Source organism: Neofelis nebulosa, chromosome 14, assembly GCF_028018385.1.
Source record: "Neofelis nebulosa isolate mNeoNeb1 chromosome 14, mNeoNeb1.pri, whole genome shotgun sequence".
NCBI classification, from domain to species: domain Eukaryota; kingdom Metazoa; phylum Chordata; class Mammalia; order Carnivora; family Felidae; genus Neofelis; species Neofelis nebulosa.
In genome coordinates, this window is record NC_080795.1 from 39,272,629 (window position 1) to 39,285,099 (window position 12,471).

Genomic DNA, 12,471 nt, shown 5'->3' on the forward strand with positions numbered 1-12,471 from the left:
TTCTGTAATAATATTTTGGTTGTGACTATCAGAACATCAAGTGGCTTAACGGAAACAGCAAAAGAAAAATTCCACAAATGAGAACATTTTAGAACTAAAGGAAATTAGTTGCAAGTAAGGGTTCGACTGTGTTCAGACAGTTGTATGTTTTCCAGTGTGTGCTTGGATAAAGTAATGCACGTGAAAACCAACAACATGACAGTGGGATTGTATCATTTTCTTAACAGTTTTATCTAATGTCACGTTTTAGCATTTTAATTTTATTATTTAATTATTTTTTAATTTTGAATCTTTATTTTTGAGAGAGACAGAGCAGGAGAGAGGGAGAGGCAGTGTGAGCGGGGGAGAAACAGAGAGAGGGAAACACAGAATCGGAAGCAGGCTCCAGGCTCTGAGCTGTCAGCACAGAGTCCGACACTGAGCTCGAACACGCAAACCGCGAGTTCATGACCTGAGTCAAAGTCCAACGCTTAACCGACTGAGCCACCCAGGAGCCCCTGGAATTTAGCATTTTTTAAATACATGAAAAATTTAAGAATTTGCATTTATTTTTATGTTGCTTATTTTTGTCTTACTTTTGTAATCAAATAACTTATACTAAAATTAACACATAAGAATTGAGGATAAAATTATCTATCTCACATGCTTTGTCTTTATTCTTTTTCTTTTATTGTCTTAATTTTTGTTTTAATTTTTCACTTTATTTTTATGTTTTCAAGCCACGCTTTTCTCTTTTTGTCCTTTTCTTTATGCTACCTCTAGGAATTATACTTTTTAAAAAGTGAGATGGATCATTTTGGGGATGAGTAAAACATTCCAATTTGGGATTCGATTCCAAATATCCAATGAACGTGTGTAGAAAAATATTCAGGTTATTTTTTCCATTTGAATACAGTAATCTATGTGGAAACCTAATGGGGACAGATGCTCTGAAAAATGGTTATGTTTACATTCAAGATTAGAGTCTCCTGAAGAATAGGAAATAAAAGATCTTTGTGAAGCATTTCAAAATCAAAGACAAAGCAGAAATCATGCAATTAGATATAGGAAAGCACATGAAGATGTTCAAGTTCAATAACAGTCTGGTTAAAATTAAAGAGAAGGAAAGTATGATTAATAAAGCTTAAGTATATAATTCAGCCATCAGTTTCTATCGTGTTTCCAAATTTCAAATTGCTAATAAAATTATTATTATATCATTATCACAATGTTAAGTAATTACAAAACCCACAAATTATATATAAAAATGATTATTAAAATCTGTAATAATAAGGTAATTATTCTTGTGTATAGGTAAAATATAATGATTGCTTTTTAAATTCAGGGTATAATAAATGTCATGGTGTGATCAATGATAGTACAGGATAGTACAGGATCAAAGTTTGAGATGAGGTCAATAAAACCACAAACAACCTTACATTATTTTCAGTGGTTTTCTACACACGATGACAAAACAGCTGTGCTTCAAGCCTGCCTTTACAACAAATTATGAATAGGCATGAAAAAAAAATGACAATTACTGTAACTATAAAAGGATCCATTGCCTATAGATATTTAAATTGTTCCATATCACTTAGGTTGATATATAAAATCTTGTGTTACCAAGAGGGCAGTAAAATTAGCCCTACTATCCTAGATGAGTTAATACTTGGAATGTTTAAATGATGTGCCCAAGTCAAATAAACAGCTATTAAATCAAGAAGAAAGGGCATATGGGGCACCTGGGTGGCTCAGTTGGTTAAGTGGCCGACTTCGGCTCAGGTCATGATCTCTCGGTCCGTGAGTTCGAGCCCCGCGTCGGGCTCTGTGCTGACAGCTCAGAGCCTGGAGCCTGTTTCAGATTCTGTGTCTCCCTCTCTCTGACCCTCCCCTGTTCATGCTCTGTCACTCCCTGTCTCAAAAATAAATAAAACGTTAAAAAAAATAAAAAAAAAAAAGAAGAAGAAAGGGCATGTAAGTCTACTCCATGAGGCAACTGAGGAGATAAGATGTTGCATAAACCGTAAAGTTTGGAGGCATCTCTAATTTTTAATAAATGTTAAATAAAAGAAGTATATGCAAAAATGGTTAATAACCAAATGAGATTGAAAGGCTCATAATGAAAACCAGCTACTCTGTTTTCTACCTTCCCCACCACTCTTGACACCCCTTCCCTGACCACTTCCTGCTCCAGGTACCATTCCCCAAAAGCAACTACTTTTAATTATTTAGCTGTTTCTTCTGTTAGTTACACTAAGGCTCAACAGTATAAAAAAACCAAGTAACCGAAATAATGCATATAGCAACCAACTCTAATACCAAGTCTTAAATGTTTCAGAAACACAGAAACTTAGTGCCATCAGTGAGAATATCAACGGTCATTTTATAGAAGTGCTAATCAATAGATTTTTGTGAGAGGAAATGATGGACAACAGACCTTTTTTGTATATAGGATTTTGTGGTCAGCTCTTTTTATTTTCACTGAAGACAAAAGTCATCTCTATAATATCATGGTATTCAGAGGGAATTATGTTGGCGTATGCTTTGAGTAGGATTGTCTCGACAGCAAAGTAACATCTGCCCAGTAAAATGTTCCCTTGAAGCATCCTTTGGCAATCTTTGTCTTGGCAAAGGCAGTCCTCTGGTCATGTTACCTGGCATTGGTCTTTTGAGGACAACAGAGTTAGTGGATGCAGGCTCTGAACCCAGCCTTTGTACATGCCTCGTGATGGGCAGGGAGTGGATGAAATCTGTTCACAAAGAGCTGTCAGTTGTCGGGTGGGTACCTATGGGATCTATCAAGCATCACAGCAAATTCTGCCTTATACTGTCAATGCTTCACGTTATCTCCAAAATTGCATCTTTCTTTAACTAGTATCTGGTGGGATAGAGATAGCCTTTCAGAGGCTAGGTGTTATCTCCTATAAGCTGTCGTATTTTTATTGCTTGCCTTGAAATCTTAAGGGGCAAGAAGTATGAAGAAGCCGTCATTTATTATTTTTATGACAATATATTAAACTGGATTATTAATGCTCGTCTCGTTTTCATAATCATATGCTAAAAAATGGATTGTCAAGGTGTAGATGCACCCAGAGATCATGGAATTTAAAAAAAGGAGATTCCTTCATCTCAGATGCTACTATTGAAGTGTCCAACTATTTCCTTCCCTGTACTGAAGTGGAACAAGGAAAGCTAGACCTGCTTAAATGATGCTAGAAAGACTGCTTAAGTAATTGGATACATTGTCAGTGGCTGTCAGGAAGAAGGTCGTAGAATACCACACTCAGTGGCTCTTTATCTGGGTTCAGCGATAAATGCCAGCTCAGTTCACTCAGTCAGCTTGCCTCCCTAATGATATGCTGAAGCATTAAAAATGGATTTCTTCTTTGTCAATAGTACGTCATGTATATCTAAAATGAGTGGCAGTTTTCCACTCTAATTTGGTCCTTAGGATTTTCTTTTTTCTTTTTTTTTCTCTCTCTCTTTTTTTTTTAGGAAGTTGGTACATGAACTCGGTTTGTGACATGGCTATAGCTCTACAGATTTTCAGTTTTGAAAAGTAGAGGGGTATCACAGAAAGATGAGTAGCCAGAATCTTTGGGTGAGTACTTGCTATTAACAACTGTGGAAACCAGTTAATTAGTCATTTCTCTGCAGCTCAGTTTCCTCAGCTGTACGTGTGCAATTAAAATATCTTCCTGATGGTGCTGTGAGGATTAAATAGAATAACGTAGGTACAAAACACAGTAGGTCCTCAGAATATGCTTATCTGATTCTAGATAATAATGCCTTTAAAAATAAAAAAAAAAGATTCTCTGATGTTCAGTTGACATTTTCCTGGTTGAAAATGATCTATGTAAATTAGATCTAAACAATAACAATGGTTGGAGGCTATGGACCAACAGGAACACTCATTTAATGCTGATGAGAGTGAAAATCGGTTCAATCACTTTGGAAATATTCTGCTATTACCTGAAGAATGTGACTAGCACGGAGTCCAGTAGTTCTAATCTTAGTTATACTTCCTCAGCCAGAGATATTCTTGTTATATGTACCTGGAGACATAATTCAAACACGATTTTAGGAGCACTGTTTGTAGCAGAAAGAAAACTATAAACAATCCACATATCTCTCAACAACAGATTGACAAACAGTAGAATGAATAAGCTTTATAAAGGGGAACTTCATCTGTTTAAAGCAACATGAAAGGATCTCACAAACATAATATTAACCCAAAAGGCAAGTTAGAAAGATATACAATGTATACAGTGTTCCATTTTATATAAAGTTCAACAACACACAAAACCAAAACAGCATAGTTTAGACTATCTATCTATCTATCTAATCATCTCTCATGTATCTATGCATCTATGATGAAACTGTACAGCAAAACAAGGGAATGCTTAATATAAGGTTTAGGATAGTGATTACTTTTGGTAGGGAAGGAAGGTGATGCAACTGGGAAGAGATACCAAGGTAACTTCTTAACAAACTGGTTTCAGTCCTTTTTTAAAAAATCTGCAATTGCCTCTCTTTTACTTTCATTTTTAAAAAAGCCTTAATTTTTTAGAGCAGTTTTAGGTTCACAGTAAAATTGAAAGGAAGTTTCAGAGATTCCCTAGGTAGTTTTTGCTTCCACACATGGATAGCCTCTTCGTTATCAACATCTCTCACCAAAATGGTACATTGGCTACAATTGTTAAATCTATATCAACACATCATAATCATCGAAAGTCCACAGTTTACATTGTGGTTCATTTTTGATGTTGCACATTCTATGGATTTGGGCAAATGTACAATGACATGTATTCACCATTACTGTATCATACAGAGTACTTTTCCTTCCCTAAAAATTTTCTGTGCCTTTCTTGCTTATCCCTTTCTGTCCCTCACTCCCCCAAATCCTGGCAAACACTGATCATTTCACTGTCTTCATAGTTTTTCTGACCTATTCCAGAATGTCATACAGTTGGGACCATACTGTATGTAGCCTTTCCAGCTTGGCTTTTTTTTAATCTATGTAATATGCATTTAAGTTTCTTCTGTGTCTTTTTATGGTTTCAGAACTCATTTTTTTCTAGTATTGAATAATATTCCATTGTCTGGTTGTACCACCTTTTATTTATTCACTTACCTACTGAAAAATATCTTGGTTGCTTCTAAGTGTTGGCAGTTATGAGCGAAACTGTTACAAACATCTGTACCTTTGTATGGACTTAAGTTTTCATTTCCTTTGAGTAAATGCCAAGGACTATGATGGCTGGATTGTATAGTAAGTGTATGATTGCTTTTGTAAGAAACTAGCAAACTGTCTTCCAAAGTGGTTGTGCTGTTTTGCATTTCCACCAGCGGTGAATGAGAGTTACTCCACATCCCCGCCAGCATTTGGTGTTGTCAATTTAATCTATTTTAGTTTTCCTGTTAACAAATTAGCACAAAGTGGAAGGTTTAAGACAATTGAAATTTTTTCTCTCTCCATTCTGGCAGTCAGAAGTCCAAAATCTATGTATCAGTAGAGTTCTTTCCTTCTGGAGGTTTAAAAAAAAATTTTTTTTTAGTGTTTATTTATTTTTGAGAGAGAGAGAGAAACCCCGAGCATGAGTGGGGGGAGGGGCAGAGAGAGAGGAGAGTGGGAGGGGGGAAAGAGAGAGGAGAGTGGGGGAGCAAAGAGAGAGGAGGGTGGGAGAGAGGGGCAGAGAGAGAGAGGAGAGTGGGGGGGAGGGGTAGAGAGAGAATCGGAAGCAGGCTCCAGGCTCTGAGTTGTCAGCACAGAGCCCAGTGCAGGGCTCGAACCCACAAACTGGGAGATCATGACCTGAGCCAAAGTTTGATGCCTAACCGACTGAGCCACCCAGGCACCCCATCCTTCTGGAGGCTTTAAGAGAGATCTGTCCCATGCCTCTCTTTTAGCACCAGTGGTAATTCTTGGCATTGCTTAGCTGGTGTGTGCCTCAACCCAATCTCTGTCTCCATTTTCACATGGTCTTCTCTGAAAGTCTATATTCTCCTTTTCTGTCTTTCACGAAGACATATGTCATTGAATTTAGGGTCCACTCAACTCCAGGATGATCTCCTCTCAAGATCCTTAGCTTAATTAATCACATTTGCCAAGATCCTTTCTAAAATAGTCCCATTTACAGGTTCTAGGTAAATGTATCTCTTTGAGCCTTCATTATTCAACCCACTACAGTAGTTGTACATTTTATTGTTATTTCGTGAGTATAACAGACATGTTCATTCCTTTGGGTGTTTGATATATTTTTCAACAAAAGTAAATATGGTTAAAATAAAAAAGCGAAAAAAGAAAATAGAGAAAAAATGTTCTAATGCCAATTGTGTGATTACGTTGTCTTCCCAAGTTGACAGCATAAAATAGAATTTTCTCAGTAAAGAAGTATTTTCCTAACATTTTGAAGTAAAATATGTTGTTTATATATTCATATTTATATACATGTATATACATACTACATATTGAATTTTCAATAGAGTCAATTTTGAAATGTACTGAAGCTGAGTTTTCTATTCCTACATATATCCTATTAGAAATAACATTAAGCCTGATGTGATGCTTGAGATTCTTTTTAATTTTGACGGTTAAAGTTCTGGATTCAAAGAATAAAGCATTAAATAAAAATTTTAAGTTGATTTATGAGTAGTTTCTTCTGATACCATTGGGCACTTCATGAAAGAGGAAAAAGAAAGGATCATCTGAAAGGAAAAGGTTCATCCTGACTGATAGCATAAGAAATACATGGCTATCATATTGACCACTAATTTCTAAAATATTAATAACCCATGTTGGAAGGGATGTGAATATACAGTCACCTTTTTCATTACTGGGAGGAGTGTGGTTTATCATCATCTTTCCAGAATGAAACTTGGCAGTGTATATCAGGAAGCTTACAAGTATTTTTATGCCCTTTGACCTAGTAATCTACTTATAGGAGTTTCTATTGAAGAAATAAGCAAATATTCGTCTAGATTTATACAAAACATATTTAATAGAGGATCATTAACCATAGTATAAAACTGGAAATAACTTAATTTTCCAGAAATAGGATGAGTAGTCACTACCCGTTCCAGTTTCTATTACCATGTAAAAAACTGTCCCCCAACCGAGTGGCCTAAAATAAAAATACGTTATTACATCTCACGATTTTGTGTTCGAAGCGCACAGTTAGATTGTACTGTCTCTGCTCCATCATGTCTGAGGCTTCAGGGGGGTTCACGTAAAAGCTAGGAGCTGAACGGAAGAGCTGGGCGTGTCTCTTTCTCTCTACAACATCTCCACGTACCTAGTTTGGGCTTCTCCACATCCGGGTGGGCTCAGCATAGCTGGCCATTCACGCGGCAACGCAAGAGTTCACTACTGCGTTTTACAAGAGGAAAAAAACGGAAACTTCGGTTTCTCATGGCTTGCTTGGAATCTGGAAGAGCGTCTGTCACTTCCACCATATTCTCCTGGTCAAAGCAGTTAGAGAGCCTATCCATATTCATGGGGAGGGTACACAGGCCCTAACTTCTGATGGAAGGAACGTCAAAGAATGTGTGTCAGTCTTCAAATTTTCGCATTTGACGATAAAATCGCAACCAGTTAAAAGTATTGCACTGCTCGTTGTTGGAAAACAAAGAGGGTAATCATTCTGAATAATACGTCTTGGTTGTAATTATAAGAGAAATCAGCTGATTTCCAAGGAAATTCCAAAATAAGAAAAATACTTTGCATAATGGTGTGATCTCTGAACCAAAAGAAAAATCTTCTATGGTAGCTCCTTTGAAGATGGGTGTGTATTTGCATGCGATGTTTTGAGAAGTTTATGCAAGTTGTGAACATTTTTATAGCTTTATTTTTGTGAATATCAGAAACAATTGAACTTCACATTGACATCAAAGTCAAAAAGAAATTGGTGACACAAATTAGTTGCAGACAGGAGAAATGGTGACAGGTCTCTAGGGACATCTGCAGCCTAAAGATATGGGAAGAAATACAAAGATTCAGTAAAGGAGAAAACACCAAAAAATGATGAAAAAAGACAAAAGGGAAAAAGTTTGAAGCATATTTTAAGAAGAAAAAATGTCAGGGGCTCCTGGGTGGCTCAGTTGTGCCCGACTTGGGCTCAGATCATGATTTTGCAGAGTTCAATCCCCGAGTTGGGTTCTGTGCTGACAGCACAGAGCCTGGAGGCCACTTCAGATTTTGTGTTTCCCTCTCTCTCTGCCCCTCTCCCACTCGTGCTCTGTCTCTCCAAATAAATAAATAAATAAATAAATATTAAAAAGAAGAAGAAGAAAAATATCAGCATTTACAAGGAAATAAGTGAGATTTGTAACTACTCGAAACTTGTGACACCACTATTTGGCATTTATTGAAGGCGACAAATTAAAGGCATTGCTTTTTCAGAGGTGTCTGTAGAAACAAAATGTTGAAGACAAGAAATATTGAAACAAACGGAGTCATGATTAGAGTAATGGTCAAGGAAATTATGGAATAGCAATGTATGAGAATATTATATAACCATAAGATTAAAAAATTGAAAGACTAAGACTAAGAAAGACTGCATCATAAAGCTAATTGAAAATATATAAAAGTGTCAGCATGCTAGAGTTAACATTTTGTGAAAAATACAAGTGGTAAAAACTGGTATCCAGCTCAGACACGAAAATCTAACAGGGTCTACGGATAGCTGTTCCTTGGTAGGTTTGCTTAGTGTTGCAAATCTTACATTATTATGTAAGGGAGTGGTAAACCACTGTTGCTAAATATAGGACAGCAGAGCTGGAAATTCAAAGACTCTTTAGGTTTCCTTTTTTAAGGATCAAACGATTTATGTTTTTAAAGATTATTTTAAAATATAAGGAGAGGGGCGCCTGGGTGGCGCAGTCGGTCAAGCGTCCGACTTGAGCCAGGTCACGATCTCGCGGTCTGTGAGTTCGAGCCCCGCGTCAGGCTCTGGGCTGATGGCTCGGAGCCTGGAGCCTGTTTCCGATTCTGTGTCTCCCTCTCTCTCTGCCCCTCCCCCGTTCATGCTCTGTCTCTCTCTGTCCCAAAAATAAAAAAATAAAAAACGTTGAAAAAAAGAAATTAAAAAAAAAATAAAATATAAGGAGAAAAGGGGGACGGAAAGCTGTATGCATACGAAATTATGAGATACCAGTTTTATAAACTCCTCCTCATCCTTCTGCAATTATGGTTTTGCCAACTACGGTAATATAGTCATAAACCGACACTGATCTTTTTAAAGACGTGAGGTTCTGTTTAGTATCCTTACGCCCAAGAGCCGCACAATTATTGCCCTTCCTTTACACACAATGAGAAAGAAGGGCTGTTTACTTTTCAATTTACTTGTTATTATTTATTTATTTATTTATCCATTTATTTATTTTAAATATGGAACACTTCACGAACTTGTGTGTCACCCTTGGGCCGCGGCCATGCTAATCTTCTCTGTATCCTTCCAATTTTAGTGTATGTGCCACCGAAGCGAGCCCAGGAAGAGCTGTTTACACGCTATTTCCGTAATGCATGGCCAGGGTTAAACCAGGTCCACAAAAATGTACTTTTCATCATGATAACTTGTGAATACGAAAAATTACTTGAAGGCATTTTTTTTCCCCCTTCTACCTTGGAAGAGCAAATAAGGAAGAATGCAAGTATTAGTTGCCCCATTTTAATTCAGAAACGTATTTAAGACGTGGGATCTGAGCGTCATGAAACTTGTAAATACTTGCCTCAGTAGACTGTGTTCCAACAGACAGTGCAAAATCATGCCTGTCTCTTCCTTGACTCAGAGGGTAGTTAATGTCCTGTAATAGTGACAAGGACAAAAGTTGCAGGGCATGGATAAAAGGAATTTTACTAATAGTTCAGTTTCTAGGGACCCCAGAGATACAGTCCAACTGTAATTTAGGAGGTCTAGCAACAGTAAATTATTTGTTCAAGGGCTCAAAGCTATTCAGTGAGTCAGGGCTTTGGCTGTGCTATCAGGCGTCCCATCTGCTGTGTCAGGTCACCTTGGTCCACATCCCTGGCCCTCGCTCTGCCCAGTACCCGTGGTCCTGGAAGGTTGGTTGCCTGAGACTGTGCCCTGGAATCTCTGGCTCCTCCCATCATTTCCATTTGTAAGTAACTTATGTCCCTACATCGTGATATTAAAATATTTTCTTGGAATATAAGGCTAATGTGTGTAGACTAGTCACCCTATCTTTTGTGTCCTAATATGGTGCTTCTGAACATTTAGCGTGCATCCCGGTCATCTTGAGGGCTTGGTGAAAGAGAGATGGCCAGGCCTCGCTGCCAGGCCTTCTGATTCAGTAGATGTAAGGAGGTGGGAGGGTGGTGGGGCTGAGAGTTTGCATTTTAAACAAATTTTCACATAGTGCTGATACTGCTGGTTAAGGGACTGTATCTTGAAAGCCAGGGCTCTTCTAAAACATTTTTTGTGTCATTGTGTTCATGGCAGATTTTGTGTTATCTATATACCGTAGGAATTATGGATGTTTCCTAATCCTTCCACACCCTTTTGCTGGATGCACACTGAACTTATGAGCCCAGTCATAAGAAGACTGGCCAACCTTCACCTGGTGGCGTGTGTGGAGCTCCTGATGCTAACTGAGATAAATCCTGCCTCTACCGTCCAGGACCTTTCATGTTTAGGCTAAAATTGCCCCCTCCAGAGATTGCTTAGCCCAATAGATTAGAAAATCCTTGGCACGATGTCATGATCTAATGAGATTACTCTTTAACCTTCAATTTCCAGTAACATTCCAAATGCTAGGGAACTATTAAAGCCACAGTGCAATCATAAAATGTATACTAATGATCTCAGGGACAAATGTATTTGGAATAGGAGCCATTAGATAGAATAAGAATTCTAGATACATTGTTTTGATTCATGCTAAGAATTTGTGGTTTATCCTTCACATGGGTTTCTATATTCCTTTCCCCATATATCATTTTTTAAATGAAAAAAATCAATATCACAGTATTGGATTTTCCAAAGAGTTCACAATTACCACCAGTAGTTAGATAATAGTATCTGGGATGTTCGAGAATTACTAGTAGAGGTCAGCTGAAGGGAAAAGAGAATAACTGCAAAACTAGCCAAATAAGAGCCTCACCTGATGTACCTGCATCATTTTTCTCTACTCTCGTCTCTGCTTTGGGATGAAGGTTGAGTTCCGGAAGAGCATTAAAATATCTTGTGGCTAGGGGTGCCTGGGTGGCTCAGTCAGTTAAGCGGCCTTATCAGGTCATGATCTCACGTCTTGTAGATTCGAGCCCGGCATCGGGCTCTGTGATGACAGCTCAGAGCCTGGAGCCTGGTTCAGATTCTGTCTCTGTCTCTGTCTCTCTCTCTCAAAAAATAAACATTAAAAAATTAAAAAAAATCTTGTGGCTTCATCGAGATGATGTAAATAAGGCACATCCTAGCACATATTAGAACTTCCATATCTGCCCCACCACCCAACTCTACGATATTCTCCTTTGTGTGGAGGAAAGGCACGTGGCTAAAAGAAAAGTTATTCATGCATTCTACTTAGGCACATAGTTCCCTGCTGCCTGTCTAGTCTAGAAAGGAGTCTTAATTTGCTGATGATCACAATTAGGAGGGAATGATCCATTACATTACCTTTAATGAGCTGCAGAAGGTCACTTGGTTATGGATGGTCCCATGCAAAGGTTGCGGTTCAGGGTGATAGGAAATCCCTGACAGCGTCTTCCTGACATTTGTGCAGTGGCCATAACAAAGGAAGGATTGCTAGTTTGTAGTCATTGGAATGCCTAAACTTCACTGCATCTTTCCATTTGGACAAGCTTTAGTGTTACTACCTCAAGTGCTTAATAATTTATATACAGAGCTTATGTAACTGGCAGTTATGATGCACAGCATTAACTTAGAAGTGGTCTCGTAGTTGAAGGGATGATAGAGTTTCCACATTTATTATATTTCCTCTCCCTTGATTTTAAGGGTACATTTAAACTTCTGCCAGTAAGTTCAGGAGCTCTGAAAACCAATTAATGATTTAGTTAAAAATTCTGCAGCAGAACATATTAGACTGACTTGTCCCTGAGAGCGAGGAAGACATTTCTATGGGGAAATTTCCACTTTGAGACATATTAATATTTTTATTTGTATTAAATTTTTTTTGATGTTTATTTATTTTGGAGGGAGAGAGAGAGCGTGAGGGGGGAGGGACAGAGAGAGGGAGACACAGAATCGGAAGCAGGCTCCAGGCTCTGAGCTGTCAGCACAGAGCCTGATGCAGGGCTCGAACTCACAAACCGTGAGCTCATGACCTGAGCAGAAGTCGGACACTCAACCGACTGAGCCACCCAGGTTCCCGTAGACACATGAATATTTTTAAACATCGATGAAATATAAGCCTTTCAAGAAGATGAAACAAGAGGAAGGCAAATGTAGAATATTTGCTTTATCATGCACTGAAGGGGTACTTAACTGATGATATGAACTTGGCTCTGTTGTATTATTC

At 38.0% G+C, this 12,471-nt stretch overlaps 1 non-coding gene across 1 annotated transcript; it reads right to left on the reverse strand.

The window, feature by feature from the left end:
- Nucleotides 1–9,361: 9,361 nt before the first annotated feature.
- Nucleotides 9,362–9,468, reverse strand: LOC131495197 (U6 spliceosomal RNA). Its single transcript, XR_009253828.1, has one exon. It is a non-coding gene; the product is annotated as a U6 spliceosomal RNA (small nuclear RNA).
- Between the last annotated feature and the right edge of the window lie 3,003 nt (nt 9,469–12,471).